Source organism: Amblyomma americanum, chromosome 1 (genome assembly GCF_052857255.1).
Source record: "Amblyomma americanum isolate KBUSLIRL-KWMA chromosome 1, ASM5285725v1, whole genome shotgun sequence".
Lineage (NCBI taxonomy): Eukaryota > Metazoa > Arthropoda > Arachnida > Ixodida > Ixodidae > Amblyomma > Amblyomma americanum.
The window spans coordinates 96,408,856-96,419,922 of NC_135497.1; the positions used below are offsets into that span (position 1 = coordinate 96,408,856).

At 42.6% G+C, this 11,067-nt stretch overlaps 1 long non-coding RNA gene across 1 annotated transcript; it reads right to left on the minus strand.

Annotated features, from left to right (window-relative positions):
- Positions 1-7,195: 7,195 nt before the first annotated feature.
- On the minus strand, positions 7,196-10,146 carry LOC144134037 (uncharacterized). Its single transcript, XR_013315118.1, has 5 exons — positions 10,014-10,146; positions 9,877-9,942; positions 8,681-8,845; positions 7,592-7,687; positions 7,196-7,338 (listed from the first exon to the last, which is right to left on the minus strand). It is a non-coding gene; the product is annotated as an uncharacterized LOC144134037 (long non-coding RNA).
- Between the last annotated feature and the right edge of the window lie 921 nt (positions 10,147-11,067).

Here is an 11,067-nt window from a genome sequence, read left to right on the forward strand (position 1 = left end):
GCCAAAGTCTGGTACCTACTGTGAGCGGCGGGTGTGTTAGTGTACTGTGCCCCTGCGTTTCACGTCGGACGTGGCGAAGTGATGGAGCAAAACCATTCTCAGGATAAATGAGAAAAGCGTGCGCAGATGAAACCAACCTACGAGTTCCTCAACCGAAAAGATTTGCGGAAGCAACCTCCAACGCAAAGATTTGTTGCTGCCAGCTCAGCGCGCAAACGATCGATCGTTGGCAGCAGTATGATAAGATAGCCGAGCGTCTAGCAGGGCGTCGTTCGAGTGTTGTGTAGCACCGTCGATTGATCACTTTCCGCCAGTGCTAACAATCAGTGACTAACACGCGCTGCTTGAGCGAATGTCATTGGATTATTAACGGCCAGGCATGTGGGAGCAGTGTTTGTTTCCTTAATGTCAGCCTTAGTACTAATATAAAATTATGACCGATACACTGGTGCCTTTACAAGGGAGCTTGGCATGAATTCGCGTCTCTGTATGGCTTAGAATTCTTCACTCACTGCACGCGCCAGCTGTAGAATGCCTGCTGTGACACAGTCGCACATCAGTTGTGCTGCCAGCGCTAGACTTGCTTTCCCACAACACAGCTTTGCGCTGCTTTTCGATTGTTATGATATGTTGCTACTAAAACAATTCCAACACAGTGAAGGCAACAGAGCCATTATGTACATCAAATAAAAGTACGACAAAGTAGGCACAGCTGCTTGTGAACTGACTCCTAATACCTCTACTCGCGTCTGCATTAAACGTGTGTGCATGTTTTCTTGCGTGTTTGTTTATATTTGTTATTTTCCCCTTTTTTGCATTTTAGATCTTAGTTTTCGCGCTCGCGTTTGTGTGCATGTGTGTGAATATGTGAGTGCTTCTGTGCGTGTATGTGTTTATTATTCCTGTTTGTGTCCTTTTATTTTTGTGTTTGTTCTTGTAAGCATGCTGCATCCACCTCTTCCTTTACAATTTCATTAACTCGTCTCATTAAAAGCACCAAGTCCTGTGAATAGCAGGGCTGGCCTCTTCGATGTCATTAAATCCTTACATTCTTGTCTACCTTGCCTCCTCAGTCTGCCATCTTGCTGTGTTTTCTCCTACTTTTCTGACCTTGCTTCTTGTGCTGTTGTCGCAATGTGATTAACCAACTTGCACTAAAGAAACTTCTATCAGCTGTGACGACAGAAACATTGACCGATACAAAATGTTAAAAGCATCACGTGGCTTGCGCAATAACTTCGTCTCTTACCCCTGTTAATGTGTTTATGCATCAGTGCATACGGCAGCTCGCCAGGAGTGCACATGAAAGGGTGCCATATTGTGCAACAGCATCTTGCGATGTTGTTGCATTCAGTCTTAATAAATAGATGGTTTCGCTGCCCGTCACATGTGGGGGTACACATAACATTGTGCAGTGGATTATCATTTCCTGTCTTGACGCTTTCATCATTACAAATGCAGTTTTCTAGTGAAGGGAGTCCAGCAAAGCAGTGTTGTGAGAGCTTTTTCAGCTTTCACCATTTATCACCTCACCAATATCACTGTCTGAATCTGGCCGTCATTTTGCCAACGGCTTGTGATGAACAAAGTGACTCACTAAAACACGTTCAACCTTGCTGAGCATTTTTCCGGTACGTAAATATGGCAAAAAAAAATGCTAGCAAAGTTATTCACGTTAATAATTGCGCTTGCATTCGCGTTAATGCCAGAGTCAGATAAATAAATTAAAAAATTGGCTATGACAAGGCTGCGCTTTTCAGTGCATACTGCTAACAGAGCCATAAAGCGTGCTCTAACTACTGTTATTTCAACATGGGGCCCGTCAAACTCAACGATGGCTGCCTGAATGAGCATTTTGGGCCTCAATAAGCTAATGATGCTTTATATTTATTCTCTTATTCTCATTACTTGTGTGAGCCAGATAACCAAAATAAACAATGCAACCACATGAATGTGCTTTGGCGTGCAAGCTGCTAACAGTGGCTGTCAGTTTCGTGTTGACTACTGGTATCGCAGCAGCACTGGCTATGACATGACTGTGATTTCCAGTGCATACTGCTAACAGAGCCATAAAGCGTGCTCTGACTACTGTTATTTCAACATGGGGCCCGTCAAACTCAACGATGGCTGCCTGAATGAGCATTTTGGGCCTCAATAAGCTAATGATGCTTTATATTTATTCTCTTATTCTTATTACTTGTGTGAGCCAGATAACCAAAATAAACAATGCAACCACCATTCCCTTGGAAAGCAAGAATGGGAGGTGCTGCGCATACGCAGGTAAAGTGTCGGCTGCGCTGCCATGCATGCATAACCCTGACTGCTCATTCTTGCTGCATCGAGATATGCAGATCAGCACAGCGCGCTCCGTTTACTGGTGTCCGCGCCTGTACGAGAATTGCCATTGCAGCGCCCAGTTCGCGAGTCTACCGCCCAAGTAGACACTCTCCTTGTCTCTTTTACCTTTTCCGGCACAGATCTCACATAATTACCTTTCTGTAATGAGGAGACGCGTACGGAGGACGGTCGTTAATTTTTTTTCGGCATTTCTTGCATTCACGACAGCACGTCATATTATGGATATTAAATACCTACATGCCACACGGGTCCAATTGTGTAAAAAAGTTATTTCCTCTTGATACTAGATTCACACATTAAAAAAAAATTATTGGACCATTGTGGTTATGCAAGGAACATTTAATTGCAGCATACACCATCGGCATTCCTGCAAGCTTTAGTGCATTGCTCGTGTTCCACAAAATTAGTTACTGCTGAAACTTGCTTTCTGAAATAACAGAGCCTTAATTATGTTTAAAATCTCACCCTTCAGCTGATTGCACAAAGAATTTTCTCATCAATTTTACCTGATGATTCTTGCATACTGGCAGCTTGTGATGAAAAAGAGAGTAATACACATTTTTAAACTTCAGTTCTTCATTATTTTCTTGGCAGGCATCAGTTCCAGACTTTTCGCTGGAAGATGGCAATTGCTCCTGTAAGGCAGGACCAGGTGGACGATGCAAGCATGTTGCTGCTTTAGTGCAGTACATAAACAAAGAAGAAAATGCATCACATACAAGTGGACCAAGAGAATGGGGGAAGCCTTCAGTACGGTCACTGGGGACGTATAAAAAGGGAGCTTGCTTGGACGGTTTTCTTGGGAAGACTATTGAAAACATTGAACCAATGGCACCAGCAGTACCGCCGCCTCAAGATGCAACTGCTGTAGCCGCATTACTTGATGAACTGTGGGACCATAACTGCTCACTCGTTACAGCCATCAAGCATGAGCTATCTGTGAACATCGATAAAGAACCAGTGGAAGAAACAATTGTGTATGGGCCACCAGTGGTGCAAGGCAACTTGCGAAAGTCTGGTCTCTACCGCTGCCTGGCAACCAATGAAAACGACGAAGATATGAGTTACTACATGGCCAACATTGTACAAACTGCTGAGCAAACAGTAGAAACTGAAAGAAAAACACGAGGGTCAGAAAGAGACTTTCTGCAATGGAAAAAAATGCGGGCATGCCGTATTTCAGCCAGCAGTCGGCCGCACAACATACTGAAATCAAGGAGCGCCATGCTATTGTTGTACAAGGCCCTACTGCATCGCTTCTTGAAGTGAAGTGTCCCTACTCGTGCAGAGACAAACCTATATTAGATTTTGAAAACACCATATCTGGTGTTCCATACCTGGTTTTCCAAGATGGCAAGTTGGAGCTTAAGCGTACACACATGTATTACACGCAAGTTCAAGTTTCAATGTATGTCCTTGGTTTAGAAGCGTGTTTCTTCTATGTGTACTCGAAACAGCAGCACATTACAGTCAAGGTACCAATTGACAATGCCTTCATTGCTCAGGCTGTTCCGCAGCTTGAGAACTTCTATTTTAAGTATTTATTACCGGCACTAATAAAAGAAGTGATGCCCACTTTCAGGTAAACTGGTGTGTATTCTTCTGTGCATCACAAAGATTTCAATTCAGTTTTGGATATTGTTATAGCGCATGGTCGCGATGAGCACGCATTATCAGTGCGCTATCAGCCGCGGAAGCGTTGCCACGGTTTGGAGTGTGTGACGTCACCTTATGCTATACATATGTGTTCTGTGCCCGTGAATAAACGGCTTTTTGTTCCCAGGATGCCAGCGCGATAACTTACTTCAGATATTAATGCAAGTGCATTAGAGGGACCATGGCGAGAAAACGTGGTGGGGCGCCACGCCAACAACAGTGATACATGGCCACGATGCATGACCATGGTGCATGGAAAGGAATAAAGCGCAAGAATGACGGAAGCAGTCAAAACGAAAAGTGTTGCTGAAAAGACAACAAGACAGTTTTCAACATCATCCAAGCAGGTTTGAAGACATTGGTGGCTTTTTTAGGGCTTCTGTCAAGACAGGACAAGAACTAAATCAGCGTGGAAAATGTAAACTAGTAAAGGATTGAGTGCCACTGATGAAATCTAGGGACATAGTGTCAAGACTATTTTCAACACTAAGGAAGTAAGCAACGAACGAGCACAATGGAAAGGCTAAATAAAAAATAATTTATTGTAAACATTGATCCCTCGGAGAAATGAGATCTTTTTACCAAATGTTGCATACTTCATCTTCAGCATGGAATCAGCATTTTCTGGTTGCTTCCCTTCATCAAAAAAATCGTACGTTAGCCACGTTTTTTTTATAAATCAACAAAACAACTAATAGATTATCAAACATATACCACAGCCACTGTATTTACAGTCTAGGGCACTGCACATGCAAGTGCGCTTTCCTACAACTGGATGACTGGCACCACAAATCACTGCCAATGAGCTCATAAGATAGAACAAAAAAGGGTGAGGTGTTTTCATTCAATGACTTGAATGTATGGGGCAGAAAAAGTGGGCTTTTCGTAAAAGCAGTTTGATAAACTCAGTCGCCCTTCAGCTCTCATTGTGCACATACTGCAGAAAAAGTATTTGTACACATAAACTCAGTGTGAAACGCAAAGCACCAAAGAAATGCTTCAAGATGTTCTGAATGCATACGACAGCCTGAAACGGTGCGTGCTTAAGCAACTCCGAGTAACAAAGCAATCGCACTTCAAGCTGAAACAAAGGAGTGCTCGATGAATTTAAATCCCTACCCTGCATAGCATCACACGAGTGATGTCTAGTTTTTGACCACCTGAGAGAAGTTTGGCAACCATGGCAGCTGCATGCACTCTCTCTGCCTGCCCATTAGTTCACAAGTATCAAAAATGTGGCACATGCATGTTCTAGCTCGAACTGGACGACCCTGTACATATCGTCCGCCTGACTGTGCAATCCACCTGCACAAAACATGCCAAAGTATCTCTTGTATTTAAAATTAAAGTCTGTAAATGTTACAAAAAAGTCGCGTTATAAGTTCAGTCGGGGAATTAAAAGACAGCAATGATTGTTAGTTGCCATGGTCACTCGGAAAGTAAATGAAAACAAGATTCTCAACAGGGTAAACCAAAACCTGGATTTTTAAAAATATACATATTGCATTTTGACAAAAAATCTGCTTATTTCCAAATTTGGTTTGTGGTTTATGGGGTTTAACGTCCCAAAGCGACTCCGGCTATGAGAGACGCTGTAGTGAAGGGCTCCGGAAATTTCGATCATCTGAGGTTCTTTAACGTGCACTGACATCACACAGCATACGGGCCTCTAGAATTTCACCTCCATCGAAATTCGACCACCGTGGCAGGGATCGAACCCGTGTCTTTTGAGCCAGCAGCCAAGCACCATAACCACCGAGCCACCGTGGAGGCTGTTACCAAAAATGTAGCTATGGCTGCACTCCAGAGATCTTGCTGAGACATACATACTCGCATTGCAAGGCTTACCTACTTTTAATGGTATTTTTTTAAATGCCTATATCAGTTATGCAACCTAAGTATAAATGGAAGTTGAGTGCTCATTGTGCTCTCACACAGTCAGGTTTCTAGATTTGTGTAGTAATAGGATCACTGAGCAGCCTAAGTTTTTCGTGTCTCAATCAGATCACTGTTCCCAACAGTCAAACAAGTCCCAAGTTTCTCGATGTTTTTCAATAGATGGTTCAAAATTTTGACAAAGAAATGTATCCTGCAATGCGTACCTTTTACTAAACACATCCTGGGTGCAACTATTTTGATAGAGATACATGAAGATCCTAAAAAAAGAACTACTGATTTCCTGCAGTAAAAAATGGTTTTGTGCATTCATGGTAATAACCAGCCCTCAAAAGAATATACTTGCACTGTAACGTCATCTCAGTCTATTTTGTGCATGGTGAACATGACAGCTTGCACATTACCACATTACTCTTTAGCTTTAATGATTGGGCTGTGCAAGTTTGTAAGCACACCGCACATATCAATTATTTTTGAGACGTGAGGAAGCAAATCAGCAGACAACTTTTCTGACAATATCCTGAAAAGTTTCATACGTTGAATACATCTTTCAACGTGTATTCTTGCACTTGCCACTTTGTATGAGGTAAAAACTTCCTCACGAGTAAAAGGCTGGTTTGGTCGTGCAAAAGTAGGCATCTGAAATAGCACACACACACACAAGTGCACTTCCACAAGTGCACTTCTGATTTGAGGAAAGCCCTTGTCAGCAAGCACAAGATCTGGGCTAAGCAAGTGCAAAATGCCAGAATCAATTGTTATGAATGAATCGGTGGCACGGCCACCATAAGGCCTTGATAAGAAGCTGATAATTCCGCTAGGTGTTATTCCTACAAGAAATTTGACAGTGTATGTGCCTTTATAATTAGAAAACATCAGCACTTTCTCATGCACAGTGTTTGGTGCTGAGCAGAAAACCTCAGTGCAATCTATAATGACTCGACATTTTGCATACTCAGGCTTTAAACATTCAGGCATCATGAGCTCAATGGTTGATCGTGAGGGCCAGTAGATAAGACAGTGCATTTTGGCATGTAAAAGATTCAAAATCGGAAAAAAGTGTCGTGAACAAGTTGTCCTATGCATACCAAAAAAGACCGCTAAAGACGAATAGGAAAGGTTGAGCTTTAACTTCATGAGAAAGAGGAGTTTGTTTGATGCATTTACAATTTCCTCTTCCCCACTGACATTAAGCGCCTCCACAACAATGCTCTGCAATTTTGAAAATACTGGCAGCAACACACCAGCAATGGATTTTAAAATGTCTGAGGACTTTTCACTGGAGCAGGCAGATACACTTGGGTAGCCTCGAAAGCTACAGGTAGATTTCAAGCTGTCGATGTTCATTGGGTCACACGCGCTGTCCTTGACGCCATAGGAAGTGCCCCATGCGGCATCCTTTGTTTCCTTCTTGCTAGGAAAGGTAGCCTGGAAGAAATTACGCACACAATCATTTGAAGCCGTGCTTATTAGAGGGTAACAAAGCTATTTTATGTACACATTTGCATTAAATATTGCTTAAAGATTAATGCAGTGAACAATGACAAAACTGAAAATTTACACTTCAAAAAATTGGGGCACTGCAGAAAGGTATCAACAAGAAAATATATGTAATTTTAGGTACAAGTCTATTCAGGTGCAATGAAATTATAGCAAATATGCATACTAGTTCCCATCCTACCTGTGTCTCAGCATTGCAATCTTGCATGCAGCAAAGGAACAGACTCGGCATATCTGGCTCCAAGGTCCAAGTACAGGGGTCTGTTTGTGTTTCTACCTGCATTCATTGAAAGGCAGTCACTTCTTTTTTGTTCAAAATTTCCTCCCTACATTACACAATGCAGTCATGCAGTGAATCGTAGTGCTTTGTTAGCACCAGTATAAACTGCAATCTTTTAAAGAAAAAATATGAATGACATATATGCAAATGACCTGAAAGAGTGCTGTAACGATTAATGAAGACTTCTGGTGTGTTATGTTCACTGACACAATGTTTTAAAAATGTCTTGGCCAACTTTTCTAGATAACACAACTGAAAGCACAAAATGTCAGCATGCTATGTGCAAACTGATACAAAGAAAGAAACCAATGACTAGAACATCGTCATGTCCATAGACACAAGCATATTAAGGGCAAGGAAACTGGGAGAAAGCATAAAATCTTGCTTGCCAGAAATTCGAAAGCTTTGTTTGTTGTTCAAGTCAACACAGAAATTGGTGAAATAAGCTTAGTAACGTTGATATTGTGAAAGCTTTTCAGGATGGGTATGTGAAGAGACATACACTTATGAGTCCATTTGTGGAATTGTAGCCTTCTTCATCAGTAGCCACTTCCTGCACACAGCTTGATGTGGGTTCTTTGCTCTGTTCACGTGACTGCAACCTGGATTACGACAACTCTTTGAGGATTGTTACACTGTGAATCAATATTCATTGAGAAAAGTCATTACCTAGATAGAACAAGCAACAAAAATTGCTCCACAGTTAGTGAATCTTTGGATACTATTGCTGTATTTGGTCTAGCAGTAGTTGAATCAGTTTCATACTAGCAGCATAGTTAAAGCCATGACACAATGCATAGTTATCCTACCACCACAACTGCTAGCCACTAGGACCTACAGTATGTAAAACAATCATAACATTTCCAGTATCGCCTGCCCTGTTTGGTTCTCTCTGTCACAGTTCATTCCAAGTTCCGTTCCATTCACATTTAATAATGCCAGCCACAAAGCACACCATTTGATTAAAATTTTTTCGCTAGTTCATCTTACCTTTCATATCTGTAAGCAGAAGGTGTCTTGGTGCGTCTGTATTCACTTGGAAATAGGGTCGGCAGATATGCTGGACTCCGAGGGTCGTTGGATTTCTCACCATTTACAAAATGGTTGCTGCAGATCCTGCTGTGTTTGGTCGGCTCCCACAGGCTCCCGTCTTTTCTAATAAAATTATGACAGAAGCACACATAAACACAGCCATTACAGCAAAAGGGAATAAATTGTTTGGGTTATGGCTACATGGGCAATGAGGGTCCCCGTAGCAGAAGACTTCCGATTAATTTAGCACCTGGGGTTCAAAACAGTTTGCTGTTGGACTAGCTGGTGCTTTGACCTCATATCCATCTAATTTAACAGCACAGGACAGCGTGTTCGTCTTTTCTTTTGTCCTGTCCTTTGCGCTAAATTAAGCGATTATGATGTTACCTATTAACTTGCGCTGACATCGTACAGCCAACGGGCATTTTTTTTTATTTCGCCTGCATCGAAATGCCGCCTCCGGCGGCGGGGTCCAACCCATGTCCTTGGGATCAACAGCCGAATCCACAGGGCTACCGCGGCGGGAGAGACCTGATAATGCAATGTGCTGTCCTGCCTCTAGACACAATTAACTACAAAAAAAATGGACACAAAATCGCTGCAAGCATGCGGTCATCGCGTCACAAACGAAGCTCAGACCACATCCATGCAAAATGAGCAGAGGTCTTGCACGCGGTAGCAATCTGAAGTTTCAATGCGCGAACACACAGGCCCAAAACATCAACATGCGGAAAATGAAGATCAAGCTTCTAGCGATAGCGAAACTATCTCCATGACGCCGAGACACAGTCATGCAGGCGACAACATACGCAGCATGCACATATCCTAATCGAAATAAAGCACATTATCACGGAGCAGACAATACCCACAAAGAGTGCATTAAAATTATCGCCATTAAAAAAGCAAACGTTTCAACACGAAAACACAGAGGCGCGATAAATATCAACATGCGAAACTTTCGAGCGATAGCGGAACTATCTCGACAGTGACACCAAAATGCACTCATGCAGGGGGCAAATTACACACGTATACCGTCAACAATTGAGCGCATAATCACGGTGCAGACAATACCCGTAACGAGTTCTTTCAAAATACCACCACCAAAGCAACAGCGCCCTGCACATGCCCTAGCTGCGATGCTCAGTTCTGCTTACCAATGTGAACTTGAGTTGCAGCAGCATGACGATTTATGATGAGACGACGGCTATCCCAAACACTTCCTAGCATCATTAAAAAAAGAGGCGTGAATAAAGAATTTGACGTTTTAAAGTAAATGGAATCAGTTCCTCACCTCTGCCGTCGAACAGCGGCGATCCATTGCTGTCGTCGCTCCCGCTCATAGGGCCGCGCTGGGAACGAGTAGAATCGCGTCTCCGGCGTATTTTTATATGTGTTAGAGCAACCAACCACACAACAGTTGTTATTGGACATCCCTCCGGGCTGCTATCGCAATGAAGATGCTCGGACAAACCTTATTTGATCGAAGAAACGACCGAGAAAGATAAAGCCACGTCGCAACAACACAGAAGCGACCGGCAAACGGCGCGCTTCACTCCCGGAAGTTGGGAGCAAAGCCGAAACCTGTGGCAGACAAAAGTCTACTGGTTTAAAGGACATATGTCTATAGACGAGCTATAGACAATTATTTACTGGTTTAATAGACATATGTTTATAGACGGTCTATAGACGAGCTATAGACAATTATCGACTGGTTTAATAGACATGTATATAGACAAAAGTATATTGAAAGGTGATAGCCGTAAATGTATAGATTATCTATAGACAGTCTTTAGAAAAATGTCTATAGGCCATTTTTAGACAAAAGTCTATTGAGCACATGTCTATAGACTGTCTATTAATGTTTTCTATAGACAAAAGTCGACTAAAAGTGTATGGCCATAAATCTATAGATTGTCTATAGACTAGTCTATAGGATTTGTCTATAGACCTTATTGACAGAAGTCCATAGACAGCCTGTAGACTTTCTAAAGAAATTTTTGTAAGGTGTACGGGTATGTCTTATGCTCCACGGTATCGAGTATCACCCATTTTGGTATGAAGGGTCCGTCGAAAGTGATGAGAGCTGTTCGGCTTCCCAGAATTGTTGCTGCTAGGATTTCCACTCCTTTGGTCTGGACTCGGAGATTTTCTTCCAGTTCTTCCGGTGTAAGGCCTATTGGAAGGCCGTGAATCACTGCTCTTTTGACTTCCTCCGGCATTGCCACGTATGTTTGAACTTCGTAGCTTGTTCCCTCGAAGGTCAGCTGGTTGAACTTCCTAATGTTGTCTGCTGTCTCTTCTTCCGCTGCGCTGGCTATGATGATGTTAGATTCTGGTCTCAGCCT